General features: G+C 42.8%; 1 non-coding gene across 1 annotated transcript; it reads right to left on the bottom strand.

Annotated features, from left to right (window-relative positions):
• Positions 1-21,894: 21,894 nt before the first annotated feature.
• LOC111548523 lies at positions 21,895-22,003 on the bottom strand. Its single transcript, XR_002733450.1, has one exon. It is a non-coding gene; the product is annotated as a U6 spliceosomal RNA (small nuclear RNA).
• Positions 22,004-22,647: the final 644 nt, after the last annotated feature.

The following is a 22,647-nucleotide window of genomic DNA, read 5'->3' on the forward strand; positions in this document are numbered from 1 at the left end:
ACAATAAAGAAAAATCAACGAAACTGAGTTGATTTTTCAAAAAGATCAACAAAGTTGAAAACTTTTAGCTAGAATGACTAAGATACAAAGAGAGAAGACTCAAGTAACTAAAATTGAAAGTGAAAGAAGCGATATTATAACCAATTTAACAAAATTGCAAGGGCTTATAAGAAAGTACTGTGAAACATTGTGCATCAACAAATTGAAAGGCCTAGATGAAGTGGACACATTTCTGGAAACGTGACCTACCAAGACTGAATCAGATTAGAGTCATTCACTGTCTTTGTCTGTTGTCGTGTTACTATAAAGAAATATCTGAGACTGGGTAATTTATAAAGAAAAGAGGCTTACGTGGCTCATGATTCCGCAGGCTGTAAAAGCAGCATGGTGCCAGCATCTGCATCTGGTGAGGGCTTCAAGCCTCCTCCATTCATGGTGGAAGGGGAGCTGGTGTGTGCAGATCACATGTGGAGAGAAGCGGGGTGCGTGTGGGGTATGCGGGGAGATGCTAGACTCTTTCTAACCAACACTCAGGTGAGCTCTCTCAAAACCTACTAGAGAAGGTCACCCAGGGGAGTGCAGTGGCACGATTGCGGCTAACTGCAGCATCAACCTTCCGGGCTGAAGTGATCCACCTGCCTCAGCCCCCCAAGTAGCTGGGACTACAGACACATGCCACCACACCCAGAACTAGCACAGGAACATACCAGGAAAGCCAAGATCATCCACCGACTATTTGAAGGAATGGAATCGCCACTACAGGCTCCCTGAGACGCTGAAAAACTGTGAGTCCGCTTGCTTTCCAAGAGGGGAGGCTGGTGGTCTGGGGCAGGTTCTCAACCCTGGCTGCCACCTGCCTGGAAGTAGACATGGTGCTGTTGGGGGTTCATGGTGGGAGTGAGTCTCAGCCTCTAGGACTGCCGGCCGCGTGGGTGTGGGGGGAGGCCCGTGACTGCTGGCTTTCCCCAACTTCCCTGGTGACATGTATGACTCAGCAAAGGTAGCCGTAATTCCCCTGGGAATTTAACTCCATTGGACTGGGAACCACACTGTCCTCCCCACAGTAGCAGTAGCAAGCCCCACCCAAGGAGAGCTGAGCTCAGACAGCCCTATCCCTGCCCTCACCTGGTGGTCTTTCTCTACCCGCCCTGGTAACTAAGACAAAGGTCGTCCTCTCTTAGGAGGTCTATGGCCCTGCCCACTGCATGAGAAACCTGAATGTTTAGCCAGGCCCCCCTAAGGCAAGTCTGCATCCTCCCTATAAGACTGCGGCTGATGTGCTGTTGAAAGCACCAGCTCCTGGCTAGAGGCCGACCACCCCAGAACCAGCGCACTCAACAGAAACACAACCAAGGACCCTCACAGAGTCCTCTTCACTCCTTTGCCACCTCCACTGGGGCAGGTACTGGTATCTGTGGCTGCAAGACCTGAAGATGGGTGACATCACAGGGCTCTTTGCAGACACTCCTGAGTACCAGACCGCTGGGTGGCTCGACCCAGAAGAGAAAACACCATCACTGCAGTTCAGCTCTCAGGAAGCCCCATTCCTAGGGGTAGGGGGAGAATATCACATCAAGGGAGCACCCCATGGGACAAAAGAATCTGAACAGCAGCCCCCGAGCCCCAGGTCTTCCCTCTGACGTAGTCTATCCAAATGAGAAGGAACCGGAAAAACAATTCTAGTAATATGACAAAACGAGCTTCTTTAACATCCCCAAAAGATCACACCAGCTCACCAGCAATGGATCCAAACAAGACAACACCTCTGAACTGCCAGAAAAATAATTCAGAAGGTCAATTATTAAGCTAATCAAGGAGGCATCAGAGAAAGGTGAAGTCTAACTTAAAGAAATCAAAAACACGATAAAGGATATGAAAGCACAATTCTTCAGAGAGAAAGATAGCATAAATAAAAAATAATTGCAGGCGAGCACGGTGGCTCATGCCTGTAATCTCAGCATTTTGTGAGGCCAAGGCGGGCAGATCAGGAGGTCAGGAGTTTGAGACCAGCCTGACCAATATGGTGAAACCCCATCTCTACTAAAAACACAAAAGTTAGCTGGATGTGGTGGCTCATGCCTGTAATCCCAGCTACTCAGGAGGCTGAGGCAGGAGAATTTTTGAGCCTGGGAAGCAGAGGTTGCAGTGAGCCAAGATCACGCCACTGCACTCCAGCCTGGGTGACAGAGCAATACTCTGTCTCAAAAAAAAAAAAAAAAAAATCACAACTTCTGGAAGTCAAGGACACACTTAGAGAAATGCAAAACGCACTGGAGATTCCCAGTTAATAGAATTAAACAAGCAGAAGAAAGAATTTAAGAGCTTAAAGACAAGATTTTCGAATTTAACCCAGTTCATCAAAGACAAAGAAAAAAGAATAAAAAATGAACAAAGTCTTCAAGAAGTTTAAGACTATGTTAAATGTCCAAACCTAAGAATAATTGATGCTCCCAAGGAAAAAGAGAAGTCTAAACGTTTGGAAAACATATTTCATGGAATAATCGAGGAAAACTTTCCCAGCCTTGCTGGAGTTCTAGACATCCAAATACAAGAAGCTCAAAGAACACCTGGGCAATTCATCACAAAAAGATCATTGCCTAGGCACGTTGTCATCAGGTTATCTAAAGTCAAGACAAAAGAAAGAATCTGAAGAGCTGAGAGGCAAAAGCATCAGGTAACCTATAAAGGAAACCTTATCAGATTAATAGCAGATTTATCAGCAGAAACTCTACAAGCTAGCAAGGATTGGGGTCCTATTTTCAGACTCCTTAAACAAAACAATTATCAGCCAAGAATTTTGTATCCAGTAAAATTGAGCTTCAAAAATGAAGGAAAGTACCACCTTTTAGACACAAATGCTGACAGAATTTGCCACTACCAAGCCAGCACTATAAGAATGCTAAAAGGAGCTCTAAATCTCGAAACAAATCTTCAAACTACACCAAAATAGAAACTCCTTAAAGCATAAATCTCACAGAACATACATAATGATAACACAATGAAAAAAAAAAAAAAAAAAAAAAACCAAGGTATTTAGGCAACAGATAGCACAATGAATAGAATAGTACCTCACATCTCATTGAATGTAAATGGTCTAAATGCTCAACTTAAAAGATGCAGAATGGCAGAATGGATAAGAACTCACCAACCAAGTTTCTGCTGTCTTCCCTAGACTCGACACATAAGGACTCAAATAAACTTAAGGTGAAGGGGTGGAAAAAGATATTCTACGCAAATGGACACCAAAAGCAAGCAGAGTAGCTATTCTTATATCAGACAAAACAAACTTTAAAGCAATAGCAGTTTAAAAAGAAAAAGAGGGACATTATATAATGATAAAAGGACTAGTCCAACAGGAAAATATCACAATCCCAAATATATATTTACCTAACACTGGAGCTCACAACTTTATAAAACATTTACTACTAGACCTAAGCAATGAGATAGAGAGCAACACAATAATAGTGGGGGCTTCAATACTCCACTGACAGCACTAGGCAGGTCATCAAGACAGAAAGCCGACAAAGAAACGATGGGCAGGTCATCAAGACAGAAAGCCGACAAAGAAACGATGGGCTAACTATACCCTAGAACAAATGGACTTAACAGATATTTACAGATCATTCTACCCAACAGCTGCGGAATATACATTCTATTCCTCAGCACATGGAACATTCTTCAAGATAGACCATACGATAGGGGACAAAACAAGGCTCAGTAAACTTAAGAAAATCAAAATTATGTCAAGTACTCTCTCAGACCACAGTGGAATAAAACTGGAAATCGACTCCAAAAAGAATGCTCAAAAGCATGGAAATTAAATAACATGCTCCTGAATGATCATTGGCTCAACAATGAAATCAAGGTGGAAATTTAAAAATTCTTTGAACCAAATGATAATAATGACACAACCTATCAAAATCTCTGGGATACAGCAAAAGCAATGCTAAGAGGAAAGTTCATAGCATTAAATGTCCACATCAAAAGGCCTAAAAGAGCACAAATAGAAAATCTAAGGTCACACCTCATGGAACTGGAGAAACAAGAACAATCCAAACCAAAATTCAGCAGTAGAAAAGAAATAATCAAGATCAGAGCAGAACTAAATGAAATTGAAACAAAAAAATACAAAAGATAAATGAAATAAAAAGCTGATTCCTTGAAAAGACAAATAAAATTGATAGACCATTAGTGAGATTAACCAAGAAGAGGGAAGATCCACATAAGTTCGATGAGAAATAAAACAGAAAATATTACAACTGATACCACAGAAATATAAAAGATCATTCAAGGCTACCATGAACACCTTTATGCACATAAACTAGAAAAACTACAGGAGATAAATTCCTGGAAATATACAACCCTCCTAGATTAAACCAAGAAGATACAGAAACTCAGAACATACCAATAACAAGCACCAAGACTGAAATGGTAATAAAAACTTACCAATAAAAAAAGTCCAGGACCAGGTGGATTCACACCTGAATTCTATCAGACATTCAAAGAAGAATTGGTACGAATCCTACTGACACTATTCCAAGATAGAGAAAGAGGGAGTGCTCCCTAAATCATTCTGTGAAGCCAGTATCACCCTAATGCCGAAACCAGGGAAGGACATGACAAAAAAAAAGAAAACTACAGACAAATATTCCTGATGAACATAGATGCAAAAATCTTCAGCAAAATACTAGTAAACCAAATCCAATGGCATATCAAAAAGATAATCCACCATGATCAAATGGGTTTCATGCCAGGGATGCAGGGATGACTTAACACATGTAAGTCAATAAATGTGATACACCACATAACAGAATTAAAAACAAAAATCACATGATCATCTCAATAGATGCAGAATAAGCATTTGACAAAATCAAGCATCTCTTTATGATTAAAACCCTCAGCAAAATCAACATAGAGAGGACAAGTCTTAAGGTAATAAAAGCCATCTATGACAAACCCACAGCCAAAATTATACTGAATGGAGAATAGTTGAAAGCATCCCCCCTGAGAAATGGAACAAGACAAGGACGCCCACTGGCACCACTTCTATTCAATATGGTACTGGAAGTCCCAGCCAGAGCAATTAGACAAGAGAAAGAAATAAAGGGCATCCAAATCCTTAAAGAGGAGGTCAAACTGTCACTGTTTGCAGATGATATGATCATATATCTACGAAACCCTAAAGACTCATCCAAAAGGCTCCGAGAACTGGTACATGAATTCAGCAAAGTTTTAGAATACAAAATTAATGTACACAAATCAGTAGCTCTGCTTTACAATGACCAAGGTGAGAACCAAATCAAGAGCTCAACCCCTTTCACAATAGCTGCAAAAAAAATTAAAATACTTAGGAATATACCTAACCAAGAATGTGAAAGACCTCTACAAGGAAAACTATAAAACACTGCTGAAAGAAATCATAGAAAACACAAATAAATGGAAACATATTCTATGCTCGTGGATGGGTAGAATCAGTATTGTGAAAATGAGCATAGTGCCAAAAAAATCTACAAATGCAATGAATTTTCATCAAAATACCATCATCATTCTTCACAGAACTAGAAAAAAAATCCTAATATTCACATGGAACCAAGAAAAAGCATGCAAAGCTAAAGCAAGACTATGCAAATGCAAAGAACAAATCTGGAGGCATCACATTATCCAACTTCAAACTACAAGGCCATAGTCACTAAAACAGTGCGGTACTGGTATAAAAATAGGCACATAGGCCAATGGAACAGAATACAAAACATAGAAATAAAGCCATATACTTACAACAATTGATCTTTGATAAAGCAAACAAAAACATAAAGTGGGAAAAGAACACTCTATTCAACAAATGGTGTGGGGATAATTAGCAGCCACATGTAGAAGAATGAAACTGGATCCTCATCTCTCACCTTATACAGAAACCAACTCAGGATGGATCAAAGACTTAAATCTAAGACCTGAAATCACAAAGATTCTAGAAGGTAACATTGGAAAAATCCTTCTAGACATTGGGTTAGGCAAAGACTTCATGACCAAGAACCCAAAAGCAAGTGCAACAAAAACAAAGATAAATAGATGGGACTTAATTAAACTAAGAAGTGTCTGTACAGGCAAAAGAAATAATCAGCATGGTAAACTACAATGCACAGAGTGAGAGAAAATCTTCAGAATCTATACATCTGACAAAAGACTAATATCCAGACTCTACAAAGAACTCAAACAAATCAGCAAGAAAAAAAAAAATCCCATCAAAAAGCAGGCTAAGGACATGACTAGATAATTCTCAAAAGAAGATATACAAATGGTCAACAAGCATATGGAAATATGGTCAACATCACTAATGATCAGGGAAATACAAATCAAAACCACAATGCGATAACACTTCACTCCTGCAAGAATAGCCACAATCAAAAAATCAAAAAAGAATAGATGTTGGTGTGGATGTGGTGAAAAGGCAACACTTCTACACTGCTGGTGGGAATGTAAACTAGTACAACCACTATGGAAAACAGTGTGGAGATTCCTTAAAGAACTAAAAGTAGATCTACCATTTGATCCATCCATCCCACTAGTAGGTATCTACCCAGAGGATAAAAGTCATTATAGGAAACAGATACTTGCACACACATGTTTGCAGCAGTACAATTTGCAATTGCAAAAATGTGGATAAAGAAAACGTGATATATATACACCATGGAATACTACTTGGCCATAAAAAGGAACAAAACAATGGCATTGGCAGTAACCTGGATGGAATTGGAGATCATTATTAAAAGTGAAGTAACTCAGGAATGGAAAACCAAACATCCTATGTTCTCACTCATATGTAGGAGCTAAGCTATGAGGATGCAAAAATATAAGAATGATATATCGGACTTTGACGACTCAGGGGAAAGGGTGGGGTGGCGAGGGATAAAAGACCACACACTGGGTACAGTGTACACTGCTCGGGTGATGGGCACAACAAAATCTCAGAAATCACCGCTAAAGAACTTATTCATGCAACCAAACATCACCTGCTCCCCAAAAACCCATTTAAATAAAAAAATTAATTTAAAAAACTCACATCAGTGAAAAAAAAAAAAAAAAAAAAACTAACAGCGAGAACTCATTACTGCAAGGACAGCAGCAAGCCCTTCATGAGGAATCTGCCTTCATGAGCCAGACACCTCCCATAAAGCCCCCACTCCAATACTGGGGATCACATTTCAACATGAGACTTGGAGAAGACAAACCAGACTGTAACATTCATCTCTTCTTATGTTCTTACAATCAAAACAATCTAGAAATAATTTTGATAGAAATGGGTGGGGAACTTCAACTCAGTCTAGTTTCTAAAATAAAAACATTTCTCAAAGTGGCAGTGCCAAATTGCACTATTAAAACACGGGAATGTAACTGCAATCTTCTGTCTCACGCAGTGTCTCATGACATCCAGAAAGCATTTCTTTAAAAGCACCAAAAATGTCTCACATTAAATATTCAAAGAATTCATTGTTTAGGAAACAGCCATGAATGAATTTAGTTAGCATATTTTTAAAAATCAAGAATATAGAAAACTATACTATTCCCCTGTGCTCTATAATTTGACTGACATTATCAGCATCTCTAGGAAGAAACTGGATTTTTTCTCCTCAAAACACCTTTTAAATTTCCAGGGAAAACTGTCAATGAAAGCATATATGAGAAAAATATGTACACATATGGTTTTTAAATAACTTTTCTCCTACAGTTTCTAATTTATTCTAGAGGAATAATCAAGTAAAATTATGTAAAATGTGTCAAAGCAGTAACGTCTTCAGGGGCCTTCTCATTGGAGCAAATACTTTAAAAAAATAAAGGAGTTGACAGATTCCACAAATGCAAAGATTCTCACACAGATGAAGGAATCAGAAAACAGCACCTTCGAGCTACAGTGAAACACGATGTGTGCTGCAGACTGAGTTCTCCAAGAGAGGGAGTCTAGTGTGCAAGAAATCTTCCTGAAAGTGTGCTCAGTCAGGCTAAACACATCTGGGGACTGTGCATTGAATTCAATTGCAAAGACATCACACAAAGGCCTTCACTGACCCCACAGGGAGCTCTGGAGCAGGAACAGGACATTCAGAGTTGTCTCAAATTGCGCCAAGGGGTCCAGGCCTTTACACCCCAGCAGTCGTGGGGCATGGGCTGCTCTCTCAGGAAGAAAGCATGATCTCTGGTGGTGCAGCTCTCCTCAAGCTAGGGCACAAGCTAGAAAAGGACTCAGCTAGGAATTGTTATCTGCAGACACTCCCAGAAGCTGGGGAATGAGTGCCTTGGTCTTAGAGGAGGGCCTCTCTCCAGGGGTCAACACAATATCCCCTGCAGTCTACTCCTTGCTCCATGCAGATCTGTCTGCCACAGACAGGCTCTGGAATCAGCTCCTACAGAATTCTGTTGAGCTTCCTTTCTGAGGAAAACTCCAGAATAGCGGGATGAAATGCACTGACAACCACTGGAGCTGGTTTTAAGGCAGTAATTCATCAACTCCCTCTTCCAACAGCCATTCCAGACCCCCTTACCTTCAGCTGGCACTTCTTTGTGTTGCAGTAATTACTTGATAAGGTGACCCTGAGCCTTCTCCCTGAAGAGTCTGAACCTCTGGTCACCATGGCCTTCTTGAACAATAGCTGCTGCACTTGTTCATTTACTGTAAAAATTGAACAAGGATGTATAAAAATATGCCCAGGTGGATCATCTCTGTGTCAACTACATTTTCCCTGCCTGCAGTGTAATGGCGGCTCTATGTCTACCTGTTGAGCAGAAACAATCGCCTTGCAAAACTCCCCTCCTTTCCTGGTTGTCTCATCTAGATGTATGTATGTGTGTGTGTGTATAGGTTTATTACTGTGGTAAGGTAAACACAACCTAGGACTGACCATTTTAACCATTTATAAGGCACAGTTCTGTAGCATTAAGAACATTCCCATTATTGTGGGACCATCACCACCATCCGTCTCCAGAACATTTTTGTCTTCCCCAGCTGAAACTCTGTATCCATTAAACACTTACTACCCCTTCCCCACACCCCCCAACTCTTGGAAATCTCCATCCTGTTTTCCATCTCTGTGAGTTTGACTACTTTACGTATTTTATATAAATGGAATCAAATAGCATTTGTATCTTCTTAGTGGACTCTTGACCCTGGAGTCTAAAGGGACACAGGTGGAACCCTGTCTGTGTCCTCCGGCAGAAGTTTCCCATTTGGGAACTAGTACATCTGCACATCCTAGGGTTGCAGGGACAGAAACTATGTACCTGAAAATTTCCTCAAGTTTTCAGGCATAAGGGTAAGTGTGGTCATTCTACGTCCACCCTTTGGTTTCTGGACCCATGTATGTAATTTACTAACCCAAATCTAATAAACGATCAATCGTTTAAGAGGATACCTTGTCCCAGGGAATGATACCTTATCCATTCAGGTCACCATCTCCACACTGGTTCATCAGTGGCATCTTCAATAAGCCATTTCATTACTTTTTCAGGCTAGGGCCTTCTCAGTGGCAGGTATGCAACAGAACCAGTGGATTTCATGGTCATATACTGGCACCATTTTACTGTAAAGTAGGGTTTTCTGCTGTAAAGTGGGGCAATATCATTCCAGATCCTGTGTCGGTGGGATCAAGCATTCCAGAAAGTCCTCAGATGTTAGTGCCAGCTAACTGCCCTTAGGCAAGAAAGGGTGTATCTCGAGCACGTACCAATTTGAGTCAAGATGAATTGTGCCTTCCAAGCTCAAAAGACCACCAAGGGGCTGGTGAGAGTCCTGAAGGGATGGCGCCGTACGACAGACTCAGAATCTGTCTCTCTTGAAGGCAGGCTGGATGTTCAGCAGCAGTAGCTAGATTAGCCTTGGTGCGCGGGAGCTCATGCCAGCAGGTCCAGGCACAGCCTCCCACCTTGCCACCACGGCTGCCCATTCATGTGCCTGTTACTCCTCAACATGAATGGCAGATGGCAGAGGCTGGCTGGGGTCAGCCGGCCAAGTGATTCTCATTGGTGGTTTGGAACCTCTTCCCAGGTTGGCTCTCTGCTGGTGATTGATATGTGATGCAAAGATCTGCACACTTTGTGCCCACTCTGAGGGCCATCCATTTGTCTCTTTCCCAGATCTCCTTATTCTCAATCTGCTGCTTATTTTCTTCCAGCACAATCAACCAACCGAACCATTTGCCACACAGATAGCCCATGAGCCTACATATATTCCAAATTCCCGTCCCTTCTCTATCCACACAAAGCGGATGACTCATATTGGGAAGATTTCTCTTTATTGCTACAGCGGGGACAAGAGTGACTTTATTTCAAATGCTAATCCATGTGACTAACCCTGAGTCTGGGAATACCTCCAGAATGTCTAGTCGATGTGTTACCCTTTAGGTAGGAATACCTTTTCGTGTAAGTTCCACGATGCCCTAGCCACCTACATATTCCTTCTATGACACATACAGTTTTCCCCAAGACATAAGCCCTGGATCTCGGGGGTTGTGGTGTGAAGATCTACCTGTCTTGTGGCCACCCAAGATTACACTTCTGTCTGTCATTTCCTTCAATAAATCTCCTAATACTGACAACCCGGATCAGTTACTGTTCAGGACCACCTGTGATGGGGGGCTGCAATGCAGCTGCAATCCATTTTCTGCTTGCACCCACATATCCAGCCAATCATATATGAACCAAGCTCAGTCTTTGTTCTCCTCCATGAGCTGGCGGCCTCAAGCAGCCACAGGTGTGAGCTGAAAGGGTGGCACCTTGATTGCAACCGTCACGAATAACACAGAGCTCTGGGCTACCTGCTCTGAGAGTTTCCCCGTGCCTTGTGACCTGCTGATGCCTGATCCTAGAGGTATCACTTCCATGTCGTGGTGGAATGCTCCTAGGCCCCCCGACCTATGACTCAGTGCATCTGGCAGAAGCCAGCCTCTATGAGCAATTCTGGAAGCACCGTCATTGTCTCATGGCCAGCTCTTTGTATTTACCAGGGGCCACTAACATGTTAGGAGTTCTTTTGAAGAAAGCATATAGTTCTACACTGCAGACAGCATGGATGTGCCCTAAACCCCCGGGGTCAATATGTGATTCTCCTACTGGGACTTGCCATAAACTCTACATACTTTCCATCACATCAGAGATACTGCCATAGTGGTGTCTGCAGGGTTGTATGGCCCTGGAGGCAGAACCACTTGTACTAAAGTCTGGAGTTGCCACCCAGCCCATTTCTGCTCTAGAAAGCACACAAAGGTGGCAGGTTGATTGGTTGGTTGGTTTTTAATCAACCAGTATATGAGTTAGAGTAGCATTAGTACAAGGTAAGCTGCTCTTCCAGAATCTGTAGAGATCTGCCAGGAATTGTGTTTCCTTCTTAGAGATGAGAGTTGCAAGATATAAATGTGTCCTCTGTGGCGCAGAAGGCCCCGTGTGTCTCAGGCTGCTAGACCGCTGAAATATTCACTGACATGGTACTCTGGCATGCATGTGTATGATCAAATCATCCAATGTACTTGCCACTTCTTGCTCATCTAGTCCAATTAACAATACGCTTTTCAAATATTTACTGGTAATTGGGATTTCCTCATTTGTGAAATGCCTACCCAAGGGTTTGTCCCATTTTTCTAATTGGTCATTTGCTTTTTCTTATTAATTTGTTGGAGTTGTTTCTACATGAGTCATTTGTCAGTTGCATTTGTTGCAAATAGCTTCTCTATTTTGTGCCTTATCTTTATTTTATTTATGTTATTTTTATTTTTTAAGAGATGGGGTCTTGCCATCTTGCCCAGGCTGGTCTCTAACTCTTGGGCGCAAGCAATCCTCCTGCCTTGGCCTCCCAAAGGGCTGGGATTATAGATATGACCTACTGTGACTGGCCTGTTCCTTATCTTTGTACTCTCTTTATGCTGTGAACAGATGTTCTCAATTTAATATCATCAAACGTATTAATTTTTTTCTTTATGGTTAGTGACTTTGGTACTTTGTTAAAGAAAAAAAATCTCCCTACAATGAGACTATAATTGCCTACATTATTTTCATTTAACAGCTTTATTATTCGGCTGTTGCATTTATGTATATGATCCTCCTGAGGTTGTTTTTTATATAAAGTAAGGTCCCACTTTCTTTTTCGGTATGGATACCTAATCATCATAGTGCCAATTATTCACAGGACGGTCCTTCCTCCTTTTTCCAGCACCACCTTATCACAGATCAGATGTTCTGATGTCAAGTGTGAGGCTGTGACTGGGATTTCAATTCTGTTCTAGTCTTGTGCTAATTTCACTCTATCTTAATTATTGTAGTTAATAAGACTTGATGGCTGCAAGCCTTCAAGAGTGTCTTGGTAAGTCTCGGTTCCTTGCACAAAATAAACTTATCAAGTCCCCTCCCCCCTCAAAAAACTGTTACAATTTTAATTACATTTTAATTGAATCTGTACACAATTTACATCTTTGCAATATTGAGTCCCTAAGTCCATGAAGAAAGCATGTCCCTTGATTTATTAACTTTCCTTTAATGTCACTCAATAACGTATAATTTCCTCCCTTAGAGGTACCATATCTTTTATTAGATTATTTCTAATTACATGCTTTTGTTTTTACTGCTCTTGAGTTTGTCTATTTAACATTTAATTTTTTTTACTGTTGTACCTCATCAGGAAATTAAAATTGATCTCTACGTTAATTTTGTATCCAGTAAGCTGACTGAACTCTGTGGTTGCTTTTGTTTGCTTGGTTTTGTAAAATTTATTGAAGTTTAACAATCATATAAGACTATGTACCACTCATAAGTGTAGTGTTTGGTGACTTTCCTAGCGTGACCCACCCTGTGTAACTAGCATGCACATCAAGAAACAGAACATGCCTTAACACCCGGAAGCCTTCGTGCTTCTCTGCAGTCACCCCTACCATTTCCCGCACATGTAATCAGTCTCGTTACTTCCATCAGCAGGGTTTGGTTTCACCTGTTACTGGCTGGATTTAAGTGGCGCCAAGACACCCTTTTGTGTCTTGTTTCTTTCACTCATGTTGTGTGATCAAGGAGGTGAAAACTCGGGCCTGGTTCATGGATGTTTGGGAGAAGGAAGCTGGCAGGAGCAGATTACTGCTGCGTCACAGCCCCACGCGGGCCACACTGAAGGGCAACGGTGAAGAGAAACGCCCTGGTAAGCAGAATTCAGACAGTGCACCTGATCACCAACGTCACGGGAAAGGAAAAGGGGCCTGAAACAAGGATAAACATGGTATTGGGCAATGTCAAATAGTTTAGCTGGTTAGTTAAGGCCCTGGAAGAATTAAAATTAGAAAAAAAGGCAAGGATGTCCAGGAAGGAGACATATGGATGGACCCATGAGAGTCGGAACACAGAAAGCAAGGAAGCCCCAAACCATCTGGTGGATTGGATGACTTGTTCGGAGGAGGCATCCTGCGTCTCCTCCAGCCACCCCTAGTGGTTGCACAGGGGACGTATGGCATGAGTGTCTATAGTGGTGGGAAGAGGGTCTCTGTGTGAGCCTTACAGCAGGGGCTCCCTGTCCCCAAGGCTGATCTAGCGACTGCCACTGTGGAATGCTTGCCTCATAAGTGGCAGAGATGGATACTGAATCCTCACTGTGTACCAGCCTCCAAAGAGACCAAACCACCATTAAGTGTCGAGGTGATTACATTGCACACTTTTAACTTGGAGGGGGTATTGACACATATTCCAGATATGCCTTCCCTACTGTGGTGCCTTGGCCAGCACTACCCAGTTTTCATCAAGTGCCAGAGTTATCATCATGGGACACTGAGCGAGATCTCTTTGCATCAAGGACTTCTCCTTACGCCCAGGGATGTGTGACAGGGGGAATAACATTGTCATATCACCCAGACCCTACTGCCAAGACAGAATGTTGGAATGACCTCTGCTATGGCTGAACTGTGTCCTCCCAAGAGTATTATGCTGAAGTCCTAATCTCCAGTAACTCAAGATGTGACTATATTTGGAGATAGAGCCTTTAAAGAGGTAATTAAGGTAAAATGAGGTCATTTGGGTGGGCCCTAATCCCAAATGATTGGTGTTCTTATAAGGAGGCAATTAGGGCACAGACAACACTCCTAGATGGAAAGTGACTGTATGAGGACACAGTGAGAAGGCAGCCACCTGCAAGCCAAGGAGAGAGGCATCAGAAGAAACAAACCCTGCTGACACCCTGAGGTTGGACTCCAGCCTCCATACTGTGAGAAAATTAACTGCTATTGTTTAAGCCATCCAGTCTGTGGTATTTTGTTATGAGAGTCCTAGCAGACTAGTACAGCCTCTTAAAAGTGCCACTGACACACAAGCTTGCAATGATATCCAGTGGAGTTAGGACTCTGACCTTCAAGGTGAGGACTGTATGTAGAACCAATAGTCAGGATTTGGGGTTGGATGTTCAGTAGGTAGCAGGCAAGGCACAGGAACCAGCAGTGGAAGCAGGGATGTTTCTTCTCATGGTTAGATCCAGAGACCCACTCGGGAAATTGGTGCTCCCCATGCTGAAACTTCAGGCTCAGCTACACTACAGCCCAGGAGGGAGATGCCTGCCCCAGACAGAGGCAGAGGTTCTACGAAACTTACAGCTATGGCTGCTCTCTGGTCATTTGGAGCTCCTCATACCAGTAGACCATTAGGCAACAAAATAACTTACTATACATGTAGGGTCTTATTGACTCTGATTATCATATGGAAAAAAAAAGTCACTAGTACAAAACTGGGCTGGAAGGAGTATATCTGGAAGTTAGGATATTCACCAGGGAACCTGTTATTGCTGAATGTTCATTAATAACCATGCATGTGCAACTGCAGCAACCTTAGTCTCACAAGGACCTGGTAATCAGGGGTGAATATTGGGTTTTTCTGCCAAGTAAGCAACCTAAATCAGCATCCGTGCTGACCAAAGGTGAGGGGATTTAGGATGAGTGGTAGAGGACGGAAATGGTGAGTATCACTTCTGGTTTCAAGACTGATCGCCACAGTAGGGACTATAGCTAGTTCCACTAACCCACCCTCCCACTCTCCCTTCCTTTCTTCCTTCTTTCCGTCCTTCTCTCCTTCCCTCTCTCCTTCCTTCCCTTCTTCCTTCCTTCCCTTCCTTCCTTCCCTCTCTCCTTCCCTCTTCCCTTCCTTCCCTCCCTCTCTCCTTCCCTCTTTCCTTCTTTTCCTCCCTCCCTCCTTCCTTCCTTTCTCCTCCTTCCTCCTCTCTCCCCTCCTTTCTCCCTCCTTCCTTTCCTTCCTCCCTCCCTCCCTCCCTCCCTTCCTTCTTCCAAGAAATCACTTTCAAGAACTAAGGATGAGGCAAAATGAACTTACTGGAGCGGTTCACATACTAGAGAGTGTGTGAATGGACTGAAGTGATGCCAGGGGTGCAGCAGAGGACATCAATGCCTGCCCATAGTTCTTGGGCCTTATCATGCCAGTTTACTGATGGACACTAAATATGTTCAGTGAAAGAAGCCAGACACAAAAGATCACATATTACAGCTAAGCCTTGAACAACAAGGGTTTGAGATGTTCGTGTCCACCGATAAGTGGATTTTTTCCTATACAAGTTGCACTGAGTGTGCCGCCTCTCCTGCCTCCCCTCCCACCTCCTCCACTCTCGTGCCTCTGCCACGCCTGAGACAGCAAGAGCAGCCCCTCCTCTTCCTCCTCCTCCTCAGCCTACTCACTTTCACTTATGAATGGTAAATGTATTTTCTCTTCCTGAAGAGTTTCTTAATAACATTTTCTTTTCTCTAGTTTATTGTATAATACAGTATCTAATCATACAACATTCCAAATACATGTTAATGAACTGTTTATGTTATCCATAAGGCTTCCAGTCAGCAGTAGGCTGAGAGTAGTTAAGTCTTCGGAAAGTCCAAAGTTATATGAAGATTTTCAGCTGTGCAAAAGGCTGGCTTCCCTAACCCCGTGTTGTTCAAGGGTCCACTGCATAGGATTGTATTTCTGTGACATGTTCAGAATAGGCAAACACATAGAGACAGAAAGTAGATTAGTGGGACAGGGAATGGGGAGTGACTGTTTAGTGCTTGTTTCTGGGGTGATGGAAATGTTCTAAAATTGGTGGTGATGGTTGTAGAACATTGAGGATATATGTGAAAACACTGAGTCGTACACTTTCAAATAGTTAACAAGGTGAATTTTATGTTATATGAATTTTATCTTAACAAAAATGTCTATCCCATGAGGATTTTGGTAGAATTTGCTCATTTCTTCCTGGAGGTTAATTTTTGACCTGTTATTTTTAAAATCTTTCAAGGCCTTTAGTCTACTGAAGTTTTCTATACTTGAGACAATTTTGGTAACCTGTTTACTTAGATTTCTCCACATAAATGCTTAGTTCCTTTGTCTTATGGAAAACACGAATCTGTTGATGGTTTTCTATTCCATTCCACTGTGTTTTGGGCTACTCACAAACTGGCTAATATTATGGGTTTGTAATATGTCAATACTTGAATATGACGTTTTGGGTTTTGTAATTTAATCATAGTTTTGGTCCAAATTATGTTTAACATTGTGTACCTTCTTTAAAGATTTAATATTTACCTTTTATTTTAGAACTAGTTACGTTAATTATATATTAGTGTATACATTTTCCTGGGTTGAGTGCTCAGTGACTGTTCTTTCATTCCACAGCTTGCCATTCTTCTTTCATGTGTTTCCTGCTGCTCATTGTTCAGTTTGGTTCTCAAGACAGTTTTTATGGGAGATGTAAGCGTTGTTTCATCATTCTTGTTTAACTTTGTCTCCAACATTTACACAGAAGACAGTTAGTTATGAAATTAATGGCTTATCAGTCTTTTCCTCTCTAAAAGTCTATAGAAAATATTCTCTGTGCCTTGGCATTTATTGCTACAGGAGGAGGAATATGAGGCCAGCTTAATCCTCTAAAGGAAACTGCTTGTTTTCTGCCTTACTTTCTCAGGGTGCAATCCTTATCATTATCATTCAGACTCTTTTCCAGGATGGATGCCTACCTTAACACAATTTTTCCTTTGCATATGGTGCACCATTTTAACTTGGAAATAGAGGTGTAGCTTCATATATGGAAAGTGTTCTTCTAATATCTAGATATCTCAATTTACATCCATATATAATTTCATACACATTATACATATCATTTTTGCTTATTGCTTCTGTTGCATTTGTTCTCGGCTTTCTGAAGGAACACCAGTTTTTTTCCAAACATTGGCTCTCTTTTCTGTACATCATCTGTCATTTTCTCACTTGTTTTCTTCTTTTCAGTCATTTCATATGCATTCTTGGGAAACTTTATTTTTCACATGACTGATTTGATTTTTTGCAGCATAATTACTTTTTAAATCTAATGTTGCCAAGTTTTCATTTACGATGCTTCTCTCCTTACGATTTTTCTCCTCTTCTTTAACGTTAATGGCCTGCTCTAGGGTGGAGCCCCAATCCACAGCCTCTGATATCCACATTCTTCTATGATCCCCTCTCCTTGAGTGTGGGTGGGACCTATGCCTTCTGTATAGCCAACAGAGTATGGCGAAGGGGCTGGGGTTTTGCTCCACGATATGCTATGTTCTAGAAGACTCTGGCTGGCTAGCTGACGCGTTCTAGAAACTCTTCTTGCTGGCTTAACGAAGTAGGTGCCCCATGTGGTGAACAGCTGTGGGCAGCATCTAGGAACTGTAGGCATCCTCAGGAGCCACAGACAGCCGCTAAGAGCTGAAAGGGGCCTCAGGTAGGGACCTCCGTTCTGCAACCACAGGAAAAGGAATGCCACTAACAACCTGAGTGTGGAGCAAATGTTTCCCCATTTGAGCCTCAAGTGAGAATGCCGCTAGCTGACATCATGATTGCTGTCTTGTGTGAGCTGAAGCAGAAGACCAGCTAAGCCTGATTCCTGATGCTTGCAAAGTGCAAGGCAGTAGATAGGTGATGCTTTACGCCATCAAGCTGGGAGCAATTTGTTATGCAGCAATGGATAACCAATACATTAGAAGAGAATAAAATATCTTTAGGATACCAAGAAATTTTTGATATGTTCTTCTGTATCTTGACAGAGATAACTGTCAGAGATATGTTCTTTTGTAGAGATTGATGATCTCTACATTTATGTAGAGATGATCCCCTATTTTTTTTTTTTCTAAAATACTAGCTTTTCCATAGATTCCATGTAGGTTACTCTCCTAGGATTTGTAGGTGCTGTCTAGGTGCTGAAAAGATGGGACTGGAAATGGGAGAAAGAAACCACCCTCTGGTATTTTCCCATAGCAATACAGCAGAGAGACAGAACTCTACTATTTGGGCTGTGCAAGCTCTAAAAATTTGAGGCTGATGGAGGGAAGACAGGAATAGAATTGGTGTGGAAAGGACAATAATAGGGACATGGACTGAGGAAGGGGACACAGACACACAGCTGACTTTTTTTAAGAGATGGGGTCTCATTCTGTTGCCTAGGTTAGAATGCAATGCATAATCATAGCTCATTGCAGACTTGACCTCCTGGGCTGAAACAATCCTCCTGTCTCAGCCTTTCGAATAGCTAGGACTACTGGTGCACACCACCACACCTGGCTAATATTAGCTGATTTAGGCATAAGTGTAGAGGGTGCTTCAACTGTGGCTAAGGGAAGTTATCCTGTTCTATCCTACAAGAGATGGACAGCACTGAAAGATGATTAGCAGATAGAAGGCAAATAGAGAACCTGCTCACTGCAACTTGGCAAGAGTTTAGAATGTTGCAGAATAAACCATGAACCAAACAAAAATGACCCAAAGAATCTGCACAGGTCTATCACCTGTCCACAGGAAAATCACTAATTAGACCTATGTGCACATTTGCAAAAATGTATAAGCAAGTCATTATTGCATGCAGGCCTAAGCTGCATGGCAGTAGCACTTTGACCTCAGATGAAAAGGCCTGGATGTCAGGGGGAGCAGGTTAGACGTGAGGGTCTTTGAGAGTAGAATGAAGAAAAGCCCTCTGCTGACACTCCCAGTGGGCAGGCACCTCCTCCTCTCATTTCTGGGTAGGGTCCTGGATACATATAAATGGACTATGGGGTTGCTTTTTTGGGGGATGGGGAGTCTCCCTCTGTCTCCCAGGCTAGAGTGCAGTAGTGCGATCTCGGCTCACTGCAACCTCCGCCTCCCGGGTTCAAGCGATTATCCTGCCTCAGCCTCTCAAGTAGCTGGGACTACAGGCACTTGCCACCATGCCTGGCTAATTTTTGTACTTTTAGTAGAGACGGGGTTTCACCATATTGGCCAAGCTGGTTGCGAACTCCTGACCCCGTGATCCTCCCGCCTCAGCTTCCCAAAATGCTGGGATTACAGGAGTGAGCCGCTGCGCCCGGCCACACTATGGAGTTCTTAAAGAAACCTTCTAAAATAGCATAAGTTTGATTCATTCTATTAATTTTATTCTCCAGAACCTTGGACCAGTTGCTACAGGTACTTCAGTTTCAGAAAACAAACACTTTCAGCTTTTCCAAGTCGTTTCTGATGGCGTATCCTTAGGTAGGATGTGCTGAATTCTGGCCAAGATTTTTCTGACTCAACCTTCATCTTTGTTATTATTATCGCCAACACCACGCACAGTCTGACATTAGGTGGTCTGTCTTATGTTGTTAATGTTAACCTTGCCCCCCCGATTTGCTTGGCATTTTGGTTAGAAGTTAAAGGGAAATGGTTTGAGGATGTTAGCTGGATGTCTAGCATCCTCAAACTAGTTTCCCTTCTTTATACTCAACAGCTGAGTAATAGGACTCAGCTGCCTTCTCTATACCATTGATGGTCCTTAAACCGGAACCATCAACATGATAAAGAAAGCAGCTGAATCCTATTACTGCTCCTAATCTGCTTTATTGGAATGATTTAAAGGGATGGGCAGATCGATAGATACGGTGTGAACCCAGTGGTTTCTATCATGTTTGGGTGCTGAATCTTTAGAGGCACATAGACAGATTCCTCCAGTGTCCTGATAAGAACGCCAGGGTAGCTCAGGGAGCTGGATAAGAATGGGCAACAGCTGTTGAAGGCCTAAGCTACTGAGCTTGGAGGAGAAGACACTTGATTAGCGTTTAATAGACTTCTTTTGGAAAACAACTGAAGGCTACACAGGCAAGGTTTGTATCATATGGCTTCATGGAGCTAGTGAGCGAGATGTTATGAAGAGCAGAAGTCTTTGACAGAATTGCAGCCAAAAAGATAAAAGTGTAGGCCGTGGTGGTTAATTTTATGTCTCAACTTGGCCGGATCACTGTACCCAGATATTTGGTCAGACATATTCCAGATGTTTCTGTGAGAATATTTTAAAAATGAGACTAACATTTAAATCAGTAGGCTTTGAGGAAGCCAAGTCCCCTCCACTGTGTGGGCAGCCTTCATCCAGTCAGTGGAAGAAAGTCTTAACAGAAAATGGAACGCCCTCTGAGAAAAGGGGAGCCTGTCAGCAGGTGGCCTTCAGACTTGAACTGCAGAATCAGATCTTCCCTTAAAATATATCTCTTTAGGCTGGGCACGGTGGCTTATGTGTGTAATCTCAGCACTTTGGGAAACCATAGCGGGAGGATTGCTTCAGCCCATCCGAGAGCAGTCTGGGCAACATAGTGAGACTCCCATCTCTAAAAAAAAAAAAGGTATTAAAAAATAAAAAAAAAACTCTATATGTGCATGTGCACCTGCACACACACATCCACATTGTGTTAAGGCTCTCTCCAGAAAAACAGAACCAATACAATGTGGAGGGGGAGGTGGGGGGAGAGAGAGATTTATTTTGAGGAGTTTGCTCATAAGATTGTGGAGGCTAGCAAGTCCAGCATCTGCAGAATGGACCAGCAGGCTGGAGACCAAGAAAGAGGCACTGGTGCAGTTAAAGCTGGCAGTCGTCTGCTACAGAAGCATGTCTTGTTTGGGGGATATCAGCCTTTGTTTCATTCAGGCCTTCAGCTGCTCGGATAAGCCCCCCCCCCACCCCGCCCCGCACATTACGGAGGGAAGTCTGCTTTACTCAGTGTTCATCCATTGAAATGTCAGTCTCATCCAAAAATACCCTCACAGGAATATACAGAATAACATTTCACCAAATATCTGAGCATCCTGGTCCAGCCAAGCTGACATGTGAAATTATCCACCACGTGTATCCCATTGCGCCTGTTTCCCTGGAGACCACTAACACACTGACCGATAGCTTTGGTTTCTGGCAATGGGCTTGAAAGTTCGAATAGCAGAATCACTCAGCAAGACGTAGTTAGTAAGCTTATAAACGAAGAGTGCTAATTAATACAGAATTGCGAAGAGGATAAAGTGTATTTGCTTTGCGCATATGTGTTTAAGAACCCTGAGTATTCGTCTCCATTATTAATTATACTCACCTCATCACTAGGGACCATCTAACACGCGCCAGGGCCTGGGACTATGACGAGTTCTGACAGTTCTCTGGTCCTCTCTGGCGGGTCCAGGGACGTCATTTCATTGTCATGTGGGTCTCCCCAGAGGTTACTAACACCCAAGATGGAAGTCACATTCTTTTGTAAGAGTGACCCCTTACTCTGCCATATTCTGTTCATTAGAAACGATTCACTAGGTCTAGCCCACACTGGGGGAGGAGCTCCCACAGGAGGGCGGCTCCCAGGAGAAAGGGGTGACTGGGAGCTCACTGAGAAGCAGCCTACCACATTTGTTATTATTTTCCCTGTCAATTCTTCCATTTCAAATCTTTTCCCTTAATCACCCCTTACTTCCATTTCACTGCCAACACCTCGATCTCTGTCTTCTCACCATAAAGCAGATTAGTAACAACTTCCGTAACTCACCGTGAGCTCCTGCATAGCCCTGGTTCCCGGCAGCTCGTCATTATTCCTGAAACGCGCAGAACCACTTCCTGTTCTTACTCATTCATTTATTTATTCGGAACACTTCAGGAATTTGCGTGCCATCCTTGCGCAGGGGCCCTGCTAATCTTCCCCGTACCGTTCTGATTTCAGGACACGTGCTGCCGAAGCGAGGGCGCTTTCTGTTCTCGTTCTCCAGCCTTCAATGCTCCCCGTTGCCTGCTTCCAACTGTGGGTCGCGTTCCTTCCTTCCAACGTGCGTCTTCCTTCCCCGCTGGGCGGGGCCTTCACTGCGTTACCTTCTCAACATGGCGGGCTGGCCGGATGTCACTTCGCCTTCGCCTTTTCCTCTCCGGACTCGGCTCACCGACCTTCTCAGCAGAGCCGGCCCTGCTCACTACCGCCCCCACCGGTCGTGTTGTGCTTCATTCCCACAGGCCGCATAAGGTAACATTTACGTATGTTCTGGCTGCGTGACTGATTCTAATTTCCCTGTCGATGCTTTTCTTCAACTAGGCTGAAATCTGTGTAACTTCCTATATTTCTGTGCATATGCGGTATCTAACAATATTGAGCACCTACGAATTCCTCAAATACTTGTGGCTTCAGGTGAAAATAGAGCTCTGTACTTCCTAGCTGCCTGAGCCAAAAAAAAAAAAAAAAAAAGAAAATTAGAAAAACGCTAGGAAGGGGAGATAACATAAAAGCCAAAAGAAGGACTATTTCGAGGCCGGGCGTGGTGGCTCACACCTGTAATCCCAGCACTTTGGGAGGCCGGGGCAGGTGGATCACCTGAGGTCAGGAGTTCAAGACCAGCCTGGCC

Source organism: Piliocolobus tephrosceles, chromosome 3, assembly GCF_002776525.5.
Source record: "Piliocolobus tephrosceles isolate RC106 chromosome 3, ASM277652v3, whole genome shotgun sequence".
NCBI lineage: Eukaryota > Metazoa > Chordata > Mammalia > Primates > Cercopithecidae > Piliocolobus > Piliocolobus tephrosceles.